The sequence below is a fragment of the Saccopteryx leptura genome, chromosome 3, assembly GCF_036850995.1.
Source record: "Saccopteryx leptura isolate mSacLep1 chromosome 3, mSacLep1_pri_phased_curated, whole genome shotgun sequence".
Taxonomy (NCBI): domain Eukaryota; kingdom Metazoa; phylum Chordata; class Mammalia; order Chiroptera; family Emballonuridae; genus Saccopteryx; species Saccopteryx leptura.
This window is the reverse complement of record NC_089505.1, coordinates 139043157-139063143: the sequence shown is the minus strand read 5'-3', so window position 1 is coordinate 139063143 and position 19987 is coordinate 139043157. Positions and strand designations below refer to the sequence as shown.

General features: G+C 42.8%; 1 long non-coding RNA gene across 1 annotated transcript; it reads left to right on the top strand.

Annotated features, from left to right (window-relative positions):
- Window positions 1-12381: 12381 nt before the first annotated feature.
- On the top strand, window positions 12382-15684 carry LOC136400220 (uncharacterized). The gene is made up of 4 exons (XR_010750266.1): window positions 12382-12583; window positions 12917-13110; window positions 13590-13822; window positions 14499-15684. It is a non-coding gene; the product is annotated as an uncharacterized lncRNA (long non-coding RNA).
- Window positions 15685-19987: the final 4303 nt, after the last annotated feature.

Here is a 19987-nt window from a genome sequence, read left to right as displayed (position 1 = left end):
ATAAATTAAATTCTGCCTGTCAGCCTTCAAGTCCTATTTTATTTACACTTAACTTTTGCTCACTTCCAGAATCAGATTCTCCAATATTACACTTCTTTTTGAGAAATTTATCCATTTTATTTGGGTGTATTTATCTAAAAAATAATGTAATGATGTGTTAATAATAAATATAATAATGATGTGTTAACAAAAAGAGCAGTATTTCCATAATGCAATGGTATAATAGAGTAACTATATTTATTTTTATATCTGGGCACATGCCGTGAACCAGTGCAGCTAGTAAGTCCAAGTTCCAAGTGGGAATGCTGTAGAATTAAGAAAATATGTGGAATTAAGAAAATACAGGGTTGGGAGGGCCCTATAATTGCTGCTAGCAAGAACAAAGCATGCCCCAAAACTGCATCTTGCTTTATTTATAGGGCAAAGTGGGCCATTAGCAAATCAATGAGATCTTTGATCATGTTTCCAAGGCAACCCAGAATTTTACCAAGTGCAGAAAACCTCCACCATACATATCATCTTAACTTTACACCAAACAAAGGATAGAAGAAACTTTCCTCCAGTCTTTCCAGGGAACATGGGGAGTAGTGTAAACAATCCAGCACCACAGCTTAACAGCCTTTTGAAACCTAATCAGGCAAGTGAGGTGGGGGGTTGGGCAGACTGTCAGCTTACAGCCAATTCCCCACACCTCTGTCCCCTAAAAATCTAAACTCCAAAAACCCTGTTGGTTTTTTGGTCCCCAACAGGCACATATTTCTCTGGAATACCATAGGGCACACCTAGAAATCTTCTAGGGTGCACCAGTGCGCCCTGGCACACACTTTGAGAACCATTGCCCTAGACCAGTGTTTCCCAACCTTTTTTGTGCCATGCCCCACCTTAACCTTTCTAAAATTTTTATGTCCCCCCCTATGTAACATACATAATTTTTAACATTAAAAAATTGATTTGTTCACTTAATAAACATAAATGATAGGTTCTAGGAAGAAATCACTATGAAATTGTTAACAAAACACAGTAAGTAAAATTTCAAAACATATAATGAAAAAGAGAAATTTAAATTCCAAATAATTTTAATACAGATTTTTCTATATTAATTTATAATTTTTTTTTTTTTCATTTTTCTGAAGCTGGAAACAGGGAGAGACAGTCAGACAGACTCCCGCATGCGCCCGACCGGGATCCACCCGGCACGCCCACCAGGGGCGACGCTCTGCCCACCAGGGGGCGACGCTCTGCCCATCCTGGGCGTCGCCATGTTGCGACCAGAGCCACTCTAGCGCCTGGGGCAGAGGCCAAGGAGCCATTCCCAGCGCCCGGGCCATCTTTTGCTCCAATGGAGCCTTGGCTGCGGGAGGGGAAGAGAGAGACAGAGAGGGAAAGCGCGGCGGAGGGGTGGAGAAGCAAATGGGCGCTTCTCCTGTGTGCCCTGGCCGGGAATCGAACCCGAGTCCTCCGCACGCTAGGCCGACGCTCTACCGCTGAGCCAACCGGCCAGGGCTAATTTATTATTTTAATTTAGTGTGATCCTTGCACTTGATGCTTGCTGCACAGAGATTTTATATTTAGGTTCCAATTTGGTTAGCTTTAGTCTCAAGTCTCCACGTTGTGTTATATCCAGCCGATTTCTTTTTTTTTTTACCAGTAAATCATTTACAGCACTAAATCCACATTCAGCTAAAAATGAAGATGGAAACGGTAGCAATCGTTTTCTTGCACATTTGGTTGAATTTGGGTATTTGATTTCTGTTTCCTCACAAAGCCATGCCATCGCTCCTTTGATATTAAATAAAGCTTTAACTGACTCATCATTTTGCAATTCTGCGAGTTCTTCTTGATACTGCAAATTTGATATATCAGACAAATCCACTAACATTGGCTGCATCATCCATGTTGGGAAATCAATTTGTTTTAAATCAGAAAATCTTTCTTTTAAAACAGCCGATAGAATATTCAAATGATTGACAATAACAAGTAAAGCGGTATCAGTTACTTCACATTTTTGGAGCCAATGAAACTGTTTAAAGTTTTTGTTGTTAATATGTTTCTGACATAACTCAATATTGGTAATGAAACCAAATATCTTTGCTTTTGCATCGACAAGAGTTTTATTTGTTCCTTGAAGTTGCTTATTTAATATATTTAGTTTTTCAAAGATATCGGCTAAATAACTCACAAATGCTTTACCATCTATTGTTAACAGATACTTCATTTCAGGTTTGTCGCTTAAAAAATCACTAAGAGTATCAAACAGTTCCATAAATCTTTTCAAACAGTTTCCTTTAGATAGCCATCTTACTTCAGTATGAAGTAAAAGTCTCACATGGTCTTCATTTTGTTCTTCACAAAATAGCTTGAAAAGACGCTCACATTTGGCACTAGCTTTAATAGCATTAACACACTTTATTACTGTATGTAATACTTCATTCAGAACAGGCGAGATGTTTTTAGCTACCAAGTTTTCCCTATGAATAACACAATGCACAAGAATCATTTCTGGATTCGCATCTTTCATCAATTTTAAGCAGCCATTTTTCTTGCCCATCATATTGGGAGCACCATCTGCAGCACAAGATGTTATATTTTTCATTGGTATATCATTGACATCTAAGTAGTTTTTTAGCTTATTATATATATCTTTGGAGGTAGTGGTGCTTTCTAATCTTTTACAGAACAACATTTCTTCAGCAAAATGTCCTTTATCAATATATTTTATGTAAGTTATCAATACTGCCTCACTGTCTCTCAAAGTTGATTCATCCATTTGCAAGGAGAATTTTCTTGTTTTCAGCTTTTCAATAAGTTGTTTTTCAATATCCTCACTCATTTCGTCTATTCTTCTGCTAACAATATTGTCACTGAGTGGCATAGCTTTTACATCTTTGTCATCTTTTTCACGAACCGTTTTAAGAAATGCTGATATTGACAGTTTTATTAGATTCTCTCCTATAGTGTGATTTTCTCCAGTTTTAGCGATGAATAAAGAAATTTGATAACTAGCCTCAAGAACACGATTATTAGTTGAAGTATGAGCAGTAAATAGAGACTTTAATGTTCTTTTTTCAAAATTTTTCTTTAAAGTTTTAAAGTAACTCAAATCTGAATTAATATGAGCACTATGTTTCGCCCTCAAATGTGCCTCAAGACGACCTCGTTTCATTGATTTGTTGGTCAAGCATTGCTGGCATAAAAGACAAAAAGGAATCTGCTCATCGTGAACAGTGGGTATGAACCCAAATTTTAAATATTCCTCCGAATATTGACGAGTTTTTTTCTTGCTTGCACCACTCATTTTACTATGGGCTATAAGAAATAAAAATAAGATCAATTAAAAACTAATATTGCCCTGGCCGGTTGGCTCAGCAGTAGAGCGTCGGCCTGGCATACAGGGGACCTGGGTTTGATTCCCGGCCAGGGCACATAGGAGAAGGGCCCATTTGCTTCTCCACCCCCCCTCCTTCCTCTCTGTCTTTCTCTTCCCCTCCCGCAGCCAAGGCTCCATTGGAGCAAAGATGGCCCGGGCGCTGGGGATGGCTCCTTGGCCTCTGCCCCAGGTGCTAGAGTGGTTCTGGTCGCAGCAGAGTGACGCCCCAGAGGGGCAGAGCATCACCCCCTGGTGGGCAGAGCGTTGCCCCTGGTGGGCGTGCCGGGTGGATCCCGGTCGGGCGCATGCGGGAGTCTGTCTGACTGTCTCTCCCCATTTCCAGCTTCAGAAAAATACAAAAAAAAACCCAAAAAACAAACAAACAAAAAACTAATATTAAAATATGTGTTAAAATATACTCAATGTGACATAAGAGTAAACGTATACTAAAAATTCATATTTATTTAAATGTATATAATACATTTACTACACTACCACTGCAAATCAAAAGGTATCTATATTTTTTCCACTTGACAAAATTTTCTGGAAAGTTATGCTTCTAAAATTAAAATTGTTGTGCATGCACTATTATAGCCCCAATAATATTTATAAAATATTAGTGCTTTCTAGCCCCGATGCAAGAAGTACTTAATAAAGAGTTTAATATTGATAAAAATAAAATCAAATACTTACCAATTATATCTATACAATATATATATGTATATTTATTAAATCAATGAGCTTTTACAACAGTTTTGACTGACACTTATTTCAAATTAACACCAACTGACTGAAGTGAAACACTACAGAAGTTGCGATGGGCCAATTAGGTGAGAATAACTGCGTTGTTTAGCGAGTTTTTAAAATGTCTGGAGTTCCCCGCAGCAGACGGCACGCTCCGCGGTGAACCCAGGACGAAGTTTACTTGACGACGCCAATCACCCAGTTGATATTTTGGTCTCGTCAAACGAAATTATACTTATTTACTGCAATTATTTAAGAATTGCATTTTTTGTTAAATTTGGCACCAATATCTAGCATTGCATTTAAATGGCCCGGGGCGAAAGAGTTAAAGTCCTGTCGAGTCCATTTTCAAATTGCCCCCCTTAACTATCGAATTGACCCCTGTGGGGCGTGGGCCCCACGTTGGGAAACACCGCCCTAGACTGAATTACTGCCTGCTCTCCAGTTTAAAAGCTTCCACTAGTAAACTAGATCCCGCCCTCTTGCTGACTCAAGAACATAAAACCAATCAATTCTCCCCTCCTATTCTGCATCATAAATTTCTACTGAACGATTTACATTAGTATACAAGCAAATTTCAAGCTCTTTAAAGACAAACGAAACTCTCTCACTGATGCTATTTTGCTCATTTAGTTATCATTTTACTTCTCTAACCCTTTATAGTCAAACAGTTGTCTATACTAACTGTCTCTAATATCTCTTCCTTTATTCTCTCTCAAATTCTCTCCAATCTAGTTTTTGTGCCACAATTCATCTGCAACTAGTCTTTTCAAGCCCAACAAAACAAACAAACCAACGTAAAGCCTTACCATAAAGGAAAATGAATGAGACCGCCCTGAGTGAAAGAAAAGGGGTGTGGGCTTGGGAGGAATCCTGAATTCTAGCAGCTAGCTTGACTACCTGCCTCATAGAATTCCTTAGATAATTTGTCTTCTTTTCCTCCATTTGAACTTTACAGCTTTTCCATACATTTTCCTTATTTTCTCTAGAATCTCCTGATGCCCAGCTTCTTGAAGCAGTGAGAATACAAGATTAACTGCTTTCGATGTAGGGGGAAAGAAAGTTAAAACAAAATCATAGCACTGGGTGAAAAAAGCATTCATTTATGTTTTATCTCTAAAATCAATGTGAAACCTCAGAAATATAAAAGTCTCTTAAACTCAACCAGGAATAATTTTAAAAGTCTGAGAAAGACTTGGCCCCAAACAATATCCCTATTTTAAGATGAATGTAGTTGCCATTTATGCTAATTCTGCAGCTATCTTTCTTTATAAATGGCCTTGCCAAGAATTTTACATATTAATCTAAGGCGGTTTAGAAAGTGGGCTTTGTAAGGTTGCTTGCTGATCTTATCAGCAGGGAGAACTGTGACTGAACTCAGTGAGGGGGTTTCAGCGCCTCTGTGGAGCTTGCAAGGTGGATCTGATTGGAGACAGCACTGAATGAGGTAGACATTTGACCATTGTCCTGGTCATTTGGTTAATATATGAAATCCCAACAAAAATAGTGCAGATCAGTGCTTAGCAAAATGCAAGTCACAACCCATCAGTGGATGACAATATTAATTTGGTGGGTTGACTAATTTTTAAAAGATTAAAAAAAAAAAAAACAACCCAGAAAATCTCAAGAGTTCATACACATACTCAGGGGTGACATAGTTTGTGAGACTTTACTTTTAGTTATCAAGAGGTGTGTCCTGGACCATAAAATTAAAATTTTTTAAATGAAAGCCATTGGTCTAGATCCATTCATAATATAACAGCCAGTGTAGTTGAAAGCACTAGTCAAAATTAGAGGATATTTGGAAAATTTCCACATCATTTTACATCACTAGCCATGAGCAGAAACAAGGGAAGTCCAGAGCACTTTGGGGAGGGGCTTCCATAAACAAGACAAGGTGAAGAAGCTTGAAATTTAGTCTCTAAACTGAATTACCATCAGAAAGGCTTTTTACACCTTACAAACCTCTTTTACAAACTTGATCTCCTTTGAGTCTCTTGTCCACCCTTTGCTGTAGGGAAGACAGGAAGGTGGCAGTATTGAAGGCAGGTTTCAGTGATCATCCAGTTTAGGTCAGGAGCCCAGCCAGCAGCTGGGAGAAAGACTCTAGACCCACAGCCTCAGGGAGAGAGCTAGCAAGACTTAAAACCCATGTCGGATTCTGGCCAAGTAAACCAGGGTTCAGGACAAAACTCCAGTTCCAGGAGGGAGAATGGGAAGGATGAATAGGAACTGAGCTGAAGCCCCTTACTAAACAAGGCACACAGGTGTCCAGGACCATCCACAGCACATGGATTCCAAATTCCCATCTGCAGAGTTCCAGGACCCCATGGCTGGCTTTGAAAAAAGCAGAAGAGCCTGACCTGTGGTGGCACAGTGGATAAAGCGTCAACCTGGAATGCTGAGGTTGCCAGTTTGAAAACCCCAGCTTGCCTGGTCAAGGCACATATGGGAGTTGATGCTTCCTGGTTCTTCCACCCTTCTCTCTCTCTCTCTCTCTCTCTCTCTCTCTCTCTCTCTCTCTCTCTCTCTCTCTTTCCCCTCTCTAAAATGAATAAATAAAAATCTTTAAAAAAACACACAGAAGAGGCCCTGGCCAGTTGGTTTAGTGCTAGAGTGTTGTCCTGGTGTGTGGATGTCAGGTTCGATTCCCAGTCAGGGCACACAGGAGAAGCAACCATCTGCCTCTCCACCACTCCCTCTCCCCTTCTCTCTCTCGCTCTCTCTCTCTTTCTCTCACTCCCCCCCCCCCTGCCGCCGCAGCCATGGCTCAATTGGTTCGTGGCTGAGGATGGCTCTGTGGAGCCTCTGCCTCAGGAACTCAGTGGAGCATGGTCCCAGACAAGGGTTACCACCGGGTGGATTCTGGGCTGGGTGCATATGGGAGTCTGTCTCTCTATCTCCTCTCCTCTCACGGAAAAGAAGAAATAAATAAACAAAGAAAGAAGGAGAGGAGTGTTGTGGATAAGGAGCAGTGTGGAGAGGTTATCAAGTACTTACAAAGGCATGAAGAGACTAGAGAAAAATGGCAAGTTAATCAATCAGACTGGCATAAGTAGGCTTGCTAGATAAAATATAGGATGCTCACTTACATTTGGATGTCAGATAAATAGTGAATCCATTTTAGTATAAGCATGTCACATGAAGTATTTGGGATATATTTAGACCAAAAAAACATTGTTTACCTTAAATTTAAATTTCACTGGACATCCTGTATTTTTATGTACTAATTTGGCAAACCCACATGTGAGCTTAGAGGAAGAGGCTGGAAGACTTGGCACAGCAAGATCACAAAGTGACTTGGGAGCCATGCTTGCCGTATAATGAGGAGACATGACAGGTTTTAAGCGGGAGGGAAAAATATAATTGAGTGTGCATTTTAGAATCATCATTGTAGTAGTCCTTTGGAGAACAAAACCATCCAAAAAGAGAGGAAATGAGGGATCAGAAAGCTATTTAAATAGCCCAGACTTGAGGAGAACTGAATATAACTTTGCTCACTTCACAATTTTGCCTAACACTGGAGAGATTCCCAAGTTCAGTTGGGCTGTAGAGACCAAGCTCGTCTTTCAAGATTTGCTCTCTGTTTCGAGGGGTAGGAGGGATATAGACATTTTGTCTTGCACAAACCTGTGTCTGTTTCTTGAAGAAGCTGAAAAGATATATTGTATATACCAATTGCCTACAAATATGCTGAATGTCTTGTTCACAACTGCATCCCGAGTAAGTAATCAATAAACACTTGTTGAATGAGTGCCTTAAGGGCAAAGTCTATGACTTCATTACCTTAGTTTCTTTAGCACCTGACCAAGGGCTGGGAATAAGTCTCAGAAAATAGTTCTGGATTAAAGTGGCCTAATTAATTAACAACCAGGAGTGCTTCCTATTAACTACATCTTTCAACATTATTTCAAAGTACAACCTGCATATTTTTCACACACATGCAAAAGAAGCCTGGCTTTTATACTGGACCAAAAACTGTTTTTCTCTTTGTTTGTTTTTTTGTGACAGAGACAGAGAGAGGGATAGATAGGGACAGACAGGAAGGGAGAGACGAGAAGCATCAATTCTTTGTTGCAGCACCTTAGTTGTTCATTGATTGCTTTCTCATATGTGCCTTGACTGGGGCGGGGGTAGGGGCTACAGCAGAGCGAGTGACCCCTTGCTCAAGCTAGCAACCTTAGGCTCAAGCCAGCGACCTTGGGATTCAAGCCAGTGACCTTTGGGCTCAAGCCAGTGACCATGGGGTCATGTCTTTGATCCCATGCTCAAGCCAGCGACCCCTCGCTCAAGCTGGTGAGCCCACACTCAAGCGGGGAACCTCGGGGTTTTGAACCTGGTCCTCTCTGTCCCAGTTCAACGCTCACTGCGCCACCACCTGGTCAGGCCAAAAACTGTTTTTAAAAGCTGCAGAATTACACTGATGGAGTGTTAAAAGTAATCTTCCTCATTTATATGAAAATGTGAGCTTTTTGTTTTTGTTTGTTTTGCGTTTCTTTTTTTAAAGATTTTATTCATTTTAGAGGAGAGAGAGAATAAAGAGAAAAAAGAAAAAAGAGAGAAAGGGTGGGAGGAGCAAGAAGCATCAACTCCCACATGTGCCTTGATCAGGAAAGCCCAGGGTTTCAAACCAGCGACCTCAGTACTCCAGGTTGATGCTCTATCTAATGCACTACCATAGGTCAGGCGGTTTGGGGGTTTTTCTTGGGCATTTTCATTACTATTTCCATAAGCTTTGTCATTGCCTGCATATTAGTAAATCTAGATCTTAATTAAGTCCTTCTCAGGTAGGTCATCATAAAGTGGTATGGCCCAAGCGCTTGTCTTTAGTCCACCAGCATCAGTATGGTTAACTTTTCCAAGGCTGAAGTGTGAACTCAATGAGGGCAGAACCTATTCTCATTTTTCTTCACAGTCACAGAACTTTCACTAATACTATGTTTGCGGAATATGTGCCTTGACTGGGGTCGGGGTAGGGGCTACAGGGTTTCTTTCAAGAACAGAAAGCCAAAAGGGATAGAATAATTCTAAGAAGTGCATAATGTAAATAAAAATACAATAAAAAATTATTATAGCCACTCATTAAAGATTATGTCACAAGTAACATACTATATCTTTATATTTATTTTATTAAATTTCAACTCTAAAAGCTCTTCTTTAAGCTAGGACCTATTATGCTTATTTTATTAGTTAAAAAAAAAAACTAAATCAGAAAAGATGAATAACTTGCCCAGATGCACAACAATTGGAATGGCAGAGCTGAGATTAGAACCTGATTCCAAAGTTCATGCTCTCACACACCAGGAATTGTCATTATTCAAGTATGTATTGGAGAGAGAGAAGATTGCTGGAGTGCCTGTAACAGCTCTCTTCAATCAGCAGGTATGTGGTAGACCAAAGAACTAAAGTTTGATCTTTGTAATGTGCAAGTAAATATATCCAGAAGACAAGAGCTCAGGACAAATTTCCTATATATTTTTTTAGCAATATTTCTTTTTTCCTGTTCAACTTTTGTATTTAAGGGGATACATGACTTTATATATAATTAGATTGCTACCTTGTTGAACGGTGATATTGTTACACTGAAAATTATCACACTTTTATTATCTGGAATGACTACATGATATGATCAGTGATACCAACTTCATCTGCCCTACCCAAAGGAATACGTGCAGTCTGTGTTCAGATATGCAATAGAACCTCATCAGTTGGGATGTGTATGAACTCATTTGTGACCATCCAGATCCTTTGCCAAGCTGTAAATATAATTGCAAACATCAGTTATTCTCCAGTCTTTTAAAGTTGCAAATGTGCAGTCTTTGTCCAAATGCTGACATCTTTTCAGCAGCATCAACCTGTCCCCTTCAGCCTGTCCACTGAACAGCCAGCCTCTTCACTTAGCTCACTGGGTTTCAGGAGGAATCAGAGTTTCATTAAGAATGCTGCCTCTAATCATTTGATTCCAGGATGAGCAAGGTTAAATCACAGCTTAACCAACATTCTGGTCTATGAAAGCAAAAGTCAAAGGTCAAATGTCGGCATAACTAATTATATGAATCAGAAAGGATTTGAAAAAGTGGAACCAAACATAGTTTAAAAAAAAAAAAAGGATGGGGGAAGCACTTGGTTTAAAAAAATGTAAGAAAACAAATTATGTTTTGCTTGGCCTATAAAAAATAGTATGCAAAGGTAGAAGGACCAGAAAGTATCTCCAGTATTCTGCCTTCACCAGAAACAAGAAAAGAATTTCCTACAAATGGTCAGGGTGGAATTATAGGGGAAAATTCCCCATCAGGTCTTCATCTGTTCATTCATTGCCAGGCAAGGTACTAAACATGGGAGATAGAAAATGCTCATGGCACGGCTCTGGCCCTCAAAGCTTACCCTCTATTCAGGTAGATACATCAACTGTTCCGCACACTGACGTGTTAAAGTCACCAGGAAATACTAACTCAGAGGACACAGCGGGTGCACAAAGGGAGAGAGGTCAACTCTGTGATTCTAAAAACAGAAACAATTTATAAGAATCATGTAAGGCTGTTTAGTGAGATGACAAACTTTCTCAGGTAAAGGTGAAGCGGAATCTGAATTAGCAGAGATATATATTTGAGTCAAATTTTAAGAAAGTGGGTCTTGAAGAAGCAATCATTTTGTACTGACCCTAAGAAGGGAATGATCTGGTAAGTGTTCTCCATCTTTAATTTCTAGGATATTAACTTTACAAAGCAGAATTGCTGCCACATGTTACTAAGCAATTCCCCCCCCATCCCCCCCCCTCCATCTCCACCCCTCTAACAGGTATCAGGTGAGCGGGCTCAATTTTGAACTCCACTCTAAGTAAATGTATGACTTGGAGCAATTCCCATCACTACTCAGAGCCTCGGTTTCTTCCTCTGTAAAATGAGGAACCCTGGTCAACTCTAAAGTCCATTTCTGCGCAGAATTATGAAAGAGACCAGAAACCAGAAAGGAAACTCAAGAGAAACAAAAGTGAAAGTGGCCAAAGGAAATACAGTAGTAAACAAAAGTACAAAATTTTATGTCACTGAAAAACGTGGCAGTTTCAAGTACTATTTTTTCCCCAGCAACCGTGAACACGAGACTTGGGAAAGAATGAAATGTCTATCACGCCCCCTAAGTATGAATAAAAAGTTTAACACGAATCCAGCTTACTCCATGCAACTGTCTTCTTAAACAATGCTCCTCTACCCTGAACAAGCGTTTATTAGAAATTTGTTACAAATAAATCAGTCCTTGATGGATGGTCCATTCCCACATAACAACCCCTCCGCCCATGGAACACTACACAAGGGTGTGTCCCACCTTAGAAAGAGAGAGAAAAGGAGTCAAGAAAGGTTTTCAACCAGTATTAGATGCTCCCTGGCTTTGCCATGCGGTTTCATAAACAGTATCGAAACAAACTATTTTAAAACTTGGGAAATACTTTATCACTTTCTTACTTAGGTAATAGTGAGACTTCTCCGAACGTAACCTAGACCAGTAACCCAGAGCTGGAGCAAGAGCGCGAGCTCTGGGGTGGACCTGCAAGTGAGGCCGCCAGAAGGGACCAAGCGACAGCTTCGCCCAGCGTTTGCCAAGTTGTGCGACCAGTACAGGCAAACGCCCTCGCTAGAGGGTGCGACCTGAACCCATCGAGGGTCACTGGGCTCCCTAGGTTGGAGGATGCTCCCTGTCCGCTACGGTACCCTCCCTTCGCGGAGCAAAGAAGAGAGGGGGTGCACGCGCGCACGCGCACGTACACACACGCACACGAACACACACGCGCGCACACACACATCCATCCTTTCCTTGGAGTTGTGTCTCGTCTCCCTTTTGTTTTTCTCCCTTCCCGGTCATGAGACCCGGAAGTTTTTTGGTTTGGTTTTTTTTTTTTTTTTAATCCCATTTCTCTCCCTTTTCCATCGCCCCCCACCCCAATCTATCACAAGGCAGAGAGAATAAAAACAGAAAAATGGCGACGGTCACGTTGTGGCGAGCTTTGCTGCGTCATTAGATAATCCTCATGCAAATAGCGGGAAGAACAAAGGAAGGGGGGCCCGGGACCCCCGGGGGCGCAGGTGGGTGTGAGGGTAGCGGGCCCGGCGCGGGGGCAACGGCGCGTGTCGCGGCTGGCGACTGCGGGAGGCGTGCAGCCGCGGGGCTCCGCGCCGCCAAGTGTCTACGTCCGTGTGCGAGCTGGTACGCCGCCGCGGAGCGCTGGCCGAGGGCGCCAGAGCCCGCCCGGGGGCGCGGTAAGCCGTGGGGGAGAAGAGAGGCGTTCGGCTAGGCTGGCCGCGGCACGCGCACACGCACACGCATCGCGGGGCTCGGCCGGCGCTGCGCTCGCGCTGGGGAGGGAGGGAGCCGGGTGCAGGGCGGGCCGGGTGGCGGCGAGGGCCGAGGGCGCGCCACTGCCTGGCGCCTGCCTGCCCTCAGCTACCTGGGGGGACCCTACGCCCCTTGTCACTCTGGGTAGGCAGCGGGGTGCCGGGGCGGCGGCGCAGGGCGGGCTTGGGGCTCCGCACTCCTGCACGGACTTAGAGCGTGTTGCTGGGCTGGGTTTGTTGTTGTTGGGGTGTGTTTTTCTTCCTGCACGGTGGTGGTTGGGGGGGGGGGGGGCGACCCATTTCCGCGGTTTCCCTTTGGCCTTCGCTGGGAAGTCAGGCACCGCGCGTGGGCGGGCGCGGGCGGCCCCCCAGCGCCCCTCTCCGCCCCCTGGAGGGGGAGCGGTGCGGAGGGGCGGGGTGGGGTGTGTGTGAGTGAATGTTGCGCACTCGCTTTTCCTCTGCCCCCGCCTCCTTACAGGGTGCTGGCGTGGGTCCCTCGCGGTCCGGCGGCGACTGTAAATAGAGCCTGGATGTTGTTTACATGAAGGATCCGGCGGGAGGAGTCTGCGAGGAGGAGGCGGAGGAGGAGGAGGAGGAGGAGGAGGGAGGGAGCAGAGAGGAAGACCGGAGTCCCCGCGACGACGGAGGCAGCGGCGGCGGTCCGGGATGAGGGTGAGCCCCGCTCGGTGTCTGGGGACGGGGCGCTACCTTGAGGCTGGGACGCTGGACCCTGGAATAGGAGAGAGAATGGGCGCGGAGCATAGAGATGGGGGTCTGTCACCGTGGCATTTTTAGCTTTCAACCTGCCACGCAGATTCTCCCGGGCTAGAGGGAAGAGGGTGTGTGTGGGGTGGAGGGGGGAGCCTCGATTTCTCTGCACGTTCTGTCTCCCATCTCCAATCTTTTCCCGCTTCTGTCCAGGCTCACCTGTTTATTTTCATCAAGCGGAGCATGCAGTTTTTTTTTGTTGTTGTTTTTAATGTCATGAGAAACTGTTTCTTTTATTGGAAACATTATTGGGGAAGGGAGTGTATTGCTGTAATTTATGCCTGTCCCAAGTTGGTTTTCAAGAAGGAGGAGGGGACTTGGCGGAGACAGCCGGCTCCTGGCCTCAGCTGACCCTAGGGCTTCTCCTTGCCTTCCCGGGCCAGGGAATCCTTTTCCTCACTCAGCTATCCGCTCACCAGAAGTCACCTTCTTGGACAGGAACCACACCTGTGCTTATTCTAGCTTTGGAGGAGAGGTGAGCCAAGAAACCAGGAAATCCTCTGTTCCTCCGAGCTTTTAGCCACCCCACCCCCACCCCACTCCCCATCCCAAAATTGGCCAGAAAGTGCTTCTTTCACCTGCTGATTGCACTGGGCACATCCATCCGCCTTGTCTGGTAAGTTGTGGTCTACAGATGTGTTGGAATTTTCTCTTCCTTGTGTACCTACACCCCATCAACCGGCAACTAACTGCTGGGTTTAGACTGGGATACAGAAGTGAACCCCTCTTGGCCCAGGGCCATTACTTATTCTGCACTAGGTCTTATAATGTAATCCTCAGCTGTCCCCCTCCCTTTCCCCTTTCATTTTTCCCCTAAGAGCTTAGCCCAGAATCAGGCCTAAGCAGTCTCTGGCTCTCTTTCCCTGGGCCCCACCCTGGCCCCTCTTCCTTCTCTGAAGCCAAACAGGCCTCCCAAAGCAGAAGGCACACCCAGCCCCAAATCTAACCATACAAAAGGGAGGAGAAAACAGTGGAAGAGGAGAGATCCAAGGGTCTCCTTTCTGTCCTGAATATCCCCCATAGCATTTCCCTCTTCTAGCTTCCTAGAATTATAATCCCTTTATTCTTCTTACCAGCTGTTCCTTCCACCCTCTTTGCCTCTAGTCCTATGATAGATATTTGGGGATGTGGGGATGGGATAATGGGTGAAGAAAGAGGTTGTCACCCTTGTTCACTGGATTGAGGCATTTTCCTTTTCCCCAGTCTTTTAAATCTGAGATACTTAGAGAATAAAATAGGTAAAGATGTTTGCAAGCTTGTTTGAACTTATTTTCTTGCTGGCTAATGAATAGCTGGAACTCAAAAGGGAGGGAGGAGAAAGAGATGAGAAGTGACTGTTCCCCCTGTTTCCACCATCTGAGCATCCCGGGAGTTGCTGGAGAAGACCCTTCTGTAAAAGCCAACAGTCTCCCTTCCATGACATCACCCCGTGAGCCTTTCCAACTTTAGCTTCGGAACAGGAAGAAGGCTCAAAATAGAACTACCTTAGGAATCCAGCTCCTTTAGAAGATCAACTTTTAAATCAACTGCAGGAGGAACACTGACTTTGACATAGGGAGTGACATAGAGAAAGCTGTAGTACTTGGTTCCTTTGGGGAAGGGTGGGGGATACTTTTCATGTATATTCAGAAAAGCTTTTCTCAAGATACACTGGTACCTAGACCAGTGAATGATTAATAGGATGGTTCGAGATTCAGTTATTGAATTATTCATATGTTTCAGTATGTCAACAATAACAAGCACTGTTCAGAATGAATTAAAGAGGGGCTCCAGGAATTGGGCTAGAGTTTTCTAAAGATAGAGGAGGTTGTTGCGGACAGGCTAGGAGGGAGTATTTGAGGAAGGAGGAGAATCCGAGGTTGCAGTGACAACTGCTGTGAGTATGGAAGTCAAGAGGCTCATTATCAACAATAGCCATAACTTTTGAAAGGTGACTAATGTCCCAGACAGAGAAGTATTGATGTCAGGATTTTCTACCTTTACCTTGGAAACTACCTCCATATCTTTGAATGTCAGTGTCTCTGTTTTTTCCCTGAATTGAGATGTATCTTTCTCTCTGAGCTAGAGTTGTTCTGTCTTTGGAAAGAGCTGCATAATAAATGATCATCACTGAAATACTGACAATTTAAGTAAGGATTAGTAGTGGGGCAGAAAATATTTGGCATAATGTAAGCACCTGATTGGTGTTGTAGAAGTACTTGCTATTGAAGGGGTAACATCTTTTAATCTGTTTCAGGTTTAAAAGAATCCAGGTAACAGAGACAGGATTGTCTGTACCTGCATTAATATAGTAGCTACTTAGGCATGTAGCTATCAGGCACCTAAGATAAGGCCATAGTGATGAGGAACTGACTTTCAAATTTTACATAATTCTTAAAGTTGATATCTGATTTATGTATTGGAAACTTAAATATGTTTGGAAACAATTTGGGGCCCCTTTTATGTATTTTATAAATTAAATTTTACACAATTCAAGTACAGATTAAATATTTCTGATGAGATTTAGTGTTCAAATTGAGGTGTGGTTTTTTTTTTAATTTTATTTATTCATTTTTAGAGAGAGGGGAGAGAGAGAAGGGGGAAGGAGCAGGAAGCATCAACTCCCATATGTGCCTTGACCAGGCAAGCCCAGGGTTTTTGAACCGGCGACCTCAGCGTTCCAGGTTGACACTTTATCCACTGCGCCACCACAGGTCAGGTTTGAGGTGTGTTTTAAGTATAAAATATGCTCTTGATTTCAAAGATTTAGTACAAAAAAATAAAATATCTTAAATAATTTTTATATTGATTACATGTTCAAATGGTAATATACTGCTCACAAAAATTAGGGGATATTTCAAAAAATGACTATGAAGCTATAAAATATCCCTTGTTTTTGTGAGCAGTATACTTTGGATATACTGAGTTTAAATAAATTGTTAAAGTTACTTATCTATTTATTTTTTAATGTATCTGTTAGACTATTTTCTTTTGTGTGTGTGTGACAGTGACAGAGGGACAGACAGGGACCAACAGACAGGAAGGAAGAAGGAAGAGAGATGAGAAGCATCCATTCTCCGTTGCGGCTCCTTAGTTGGTCATTAATTGCTTTCTCTTATGCACCTTAACCGGGGGACTACAGCAGACCGAGTGACCTCTTGCTTAAGCCAGCAACCTTGGGCTCAAGCTGGTGAGCCTTGCTCCAACCAGATGAGCCCACGCTCAAAATGGCGACCTGGGGGTTTTGAACCTGGGTCCTCTGCATCCTAGTCCAACTCCCTATCCACTGCACCACCACCTGATCAGGCTGTTTCCATTACATATGTGACTTGTGTTTTACTTCTGTTGGACAGTGCTGTCCTATAACGTCAGTCCTTTTGGTTCATGGGTTTATTTCAAAGAGGTGACTGCATGACAGTTATTTCATGTTTGTCAGTCATCTACTTTCCGCCTGCTTTTTTCTATGTGGGGATTTGGGGACCCCAAGAGTAGTTATTATAGTACGTGAGCCCGCATACAGGGGGTCCTCGGGTTATGATACATTACCATTCCCACAACAGTGATGTAAGTCGAAACACACCCTAGCCTAAGTCACTTACCTATCCTAACACAGTTGTAAAGTCATAATCTAGAACATAAAAAGACAACTAAGCCACAGAAAAAGGGAAAGGAAATGAGTGTAAAAAAATTCCTTACGCTAACAGTGTAACTGAAACTCTCACGTTTCAGTTTTTTTAAGTTGTTACAGGAGTGATCATCTTGAACTTGAAAGGTCCTGTATTGAGACTGTCCTAACCCAAGGAACCCTTGTAGTGACTGCTTTGCAGATTTATATGCAGGACGAGGTGCTGTACTCAAGAAGGTCAGTAAAATATGCAAGGTATAGACAGGCTAGTGAGAACGGCATGGGAAAATTAGGTACCAGTACATCTGGCTATTGCTGCTTTTGTAAAAGGCTGCTAGGCATGCCAAAATGTGACACCTGGTAGCATCTAAATGATTACACTTGCCACTGACCTTTGTTTCTTTTCTCTTCTTCTGTCATTTACTTTCTACCCCCATCCCCAATCATAGCTCTACTGGTGGTAACTGTGCTGGGAAGGTTGCTGACCCCTTTCCTAAAAAAGACAAACAAAAAAATGCTGATTTGAATAGAGATAGTGCTGTGTTGGGGATTTGGTTTTATCTCATGAGATTCAGAAATGGTAGTGGAAGGTACTTACGGGCCATTTAGTACTGTCTTTTTTTTTTTTTTCGTATTTTTCCAAAGTGAGAATTGGAGTGGGAGGGGAGGCAGACATACAGACTCCCACAGGCGCCCGACCGGGATCCACCCGACATGCCCACCAGGAGGCAATGCTCAGCCCCTTTGAGGCATTGCTCCACTGCCGTTGGAGCCTTTTTTTTTTTTTTTTCATTTTTCTGAAGCTGGAAACGGGGAAGCAATCAGACAGACTCCCACAGGCGCCTGACCAGGATCCACCCGACATGCCCACCAGGGGGCGATGCTCTGCCCCTCTGGAGCGTTGCTCTGTTGCATCCAGAGCCATTCTAGCGCCTGAGGCAGAGGCCACAGAGCCATCCTCAGCACCCGGGCCATCTCTTGCTCCAATGGAGCCTTGGCTGTGGGAGGGGAAGAGAGAGACAGAGAGGAAGGAGAGGGGGAGGGGTGGAGAAGCAAATGGGTGCCTCTCCTGTGTGCCCTGGCCGGGAATCGAACCCGGGACTCCTGCACACCAGGCCGATGCTCTACCACTGAGCCAACCGGCCAGGGCCCGTTGGAGCCATTTTAATGCCTGAGGTGGAGGCCATGGAGCCATCCTCAGCACCTAGGCCAGCTTTGCTCCAATGGAGCCTTGGCTGCGGGAGGAGAAGAGAGAGAGAGAAAGGGGAGGAGGAAGGGTGGAGAAGCAGATGGGAGCTTCTCCTGTGTGCCCTGGCTGGGAATCGAACCTGGGACTTCTACACGCTGGGTCAACACTCTACCACTGAGCCAACCAGCCAGGGCTGTCCCTTCATTTTATTGTTGACAAACTGTCAGGTACCTTGCCTAAGACTATACCTACCGAGGCTGGAATTAAACACACTTCTGTTGATCTTTTAGAGAATCCCTAGGAAATGAAAAGGTTCATCAATTAATCAAATGTTTGTAGAGCTTGCACTTTGTGGAAAGGACTATTACTAGTGTTGTGAAGGGATGTTAAAACAGTCTCTGACCTTAGGGACAATATTGAGTTGAGTAAACAAGATAAACAGTGCCAAATTAAGTTACAGTATAAGCTATTGCACTTAATGAGTTGCAACCCCACTGTGGCATAAGTTGTAAACAGAAGTGTGTTCATTTTACAGAAGTAGAAATAGAAACGTTGATAATGGTGGACTTTGTAGAAAAGAGGAATAGAATTGTGTTTCTGGAACAGCCCACAGCTCTAGAATTGGAGGTCAGTTCAAGTCTTTGGTATTGCACCCTTTAGCTGTCGATTAAGAGAATTTGAGAATTTAAGACCTAGCATTTATAAATGGCATTGCTGCAGTAATGAGGGGATCAGAAGTTAATTGGAGACAGTCAGGGTTTTTAGAGATGATTAGGTAAGGGTGGGTCATTTTGACTAGTTATTCTAAAAGGGTATAATGCCAAGATGAAATCAGAGTAAACTGACTTGTGACCAGACTATAAAGTCCAAATTCTGGGGAAAAAAATGGTCTCTAGAGCAAAAAACAGAAAGTAAAATAATTGTGGAGTTGATAGTTGGACTAAAAGTATGTATACTGAGTACATTTATTTGTAAATTTTAGTCTCTTGGAGCCTTTTTGGACTAAAATCCCAGTCAGCATAAACGAAGCACATTCCTCTTTCTGCCTCTACATTATTGTTTACTGTACATACCTTCTATTGTAGGTCTTTTCTTCCAGACAGACCTGCTCAGGTTATGCAGCATGAGACTTTTTTAGAGATCAGAGCTTAAAGTAGGTAGAACAGTGACACCTCCAGTTAATGCTTCTCTCCGACAATCAGGGCAAACTTTGCACAGGGCAGCAGTCCTTAGCTTTTTCTTGCCTTTTCAGGCAGTTATTTTCTACTATACTTCAAAAAGTTTCCTACTAAACTTTGGCAGAAGTAATTTTTAAACACATATATAGCCAAGCTTTGCAATAAAATGCAAGTATACATTCTGTGTACCTCTAACAAAGTGATAGTTGACATTTGAGCATCTTTTGTTGATAGTACATTCTTATAAAATCACATTTTGATCAAATTTGCATATATTACCATGTCAGTGACTTGGAATATGTTTTAACATTGGAAAAAAATCACACTTCAGTAAAAGACTGGTAGATTTGAGTTAAATAATCTATTTAAACTATTTCAATTTAAAAATAATTTCAAATATTTTGTATTGCCAGCAGCTTGTTACTATCTCCAATTTTTAAATGTATAATTAGATACTTTAAGTTTCAAAATCATTGTATTTTCACTTTCAGTCCGTAGATGAGAAGGACGTGACGTGGTTTTTGTGTCTGTGCTTGCTCTACTCAAGATTAAAAGCAAGTTCATTAGTATACCAGTTTGCCAGAAGTACTTGATTTTCTAGATAGAAATATTGGGTGCATGCATCATAAAGAAATTCTCACTTGTATGATTTTTATCCTAGAAGAACAATTTAAAATCAGTGTACTCTCTGGAGGCAATCTTTTTGGGATGCTGTTTCTTTTTCCCTCTCTTACGGTATGGTCTACTTTCATACAGTAGTGTGAGCACCTGCATTCACTTGTTTTAAAATGAAAACAGTTCTGTTTTTAT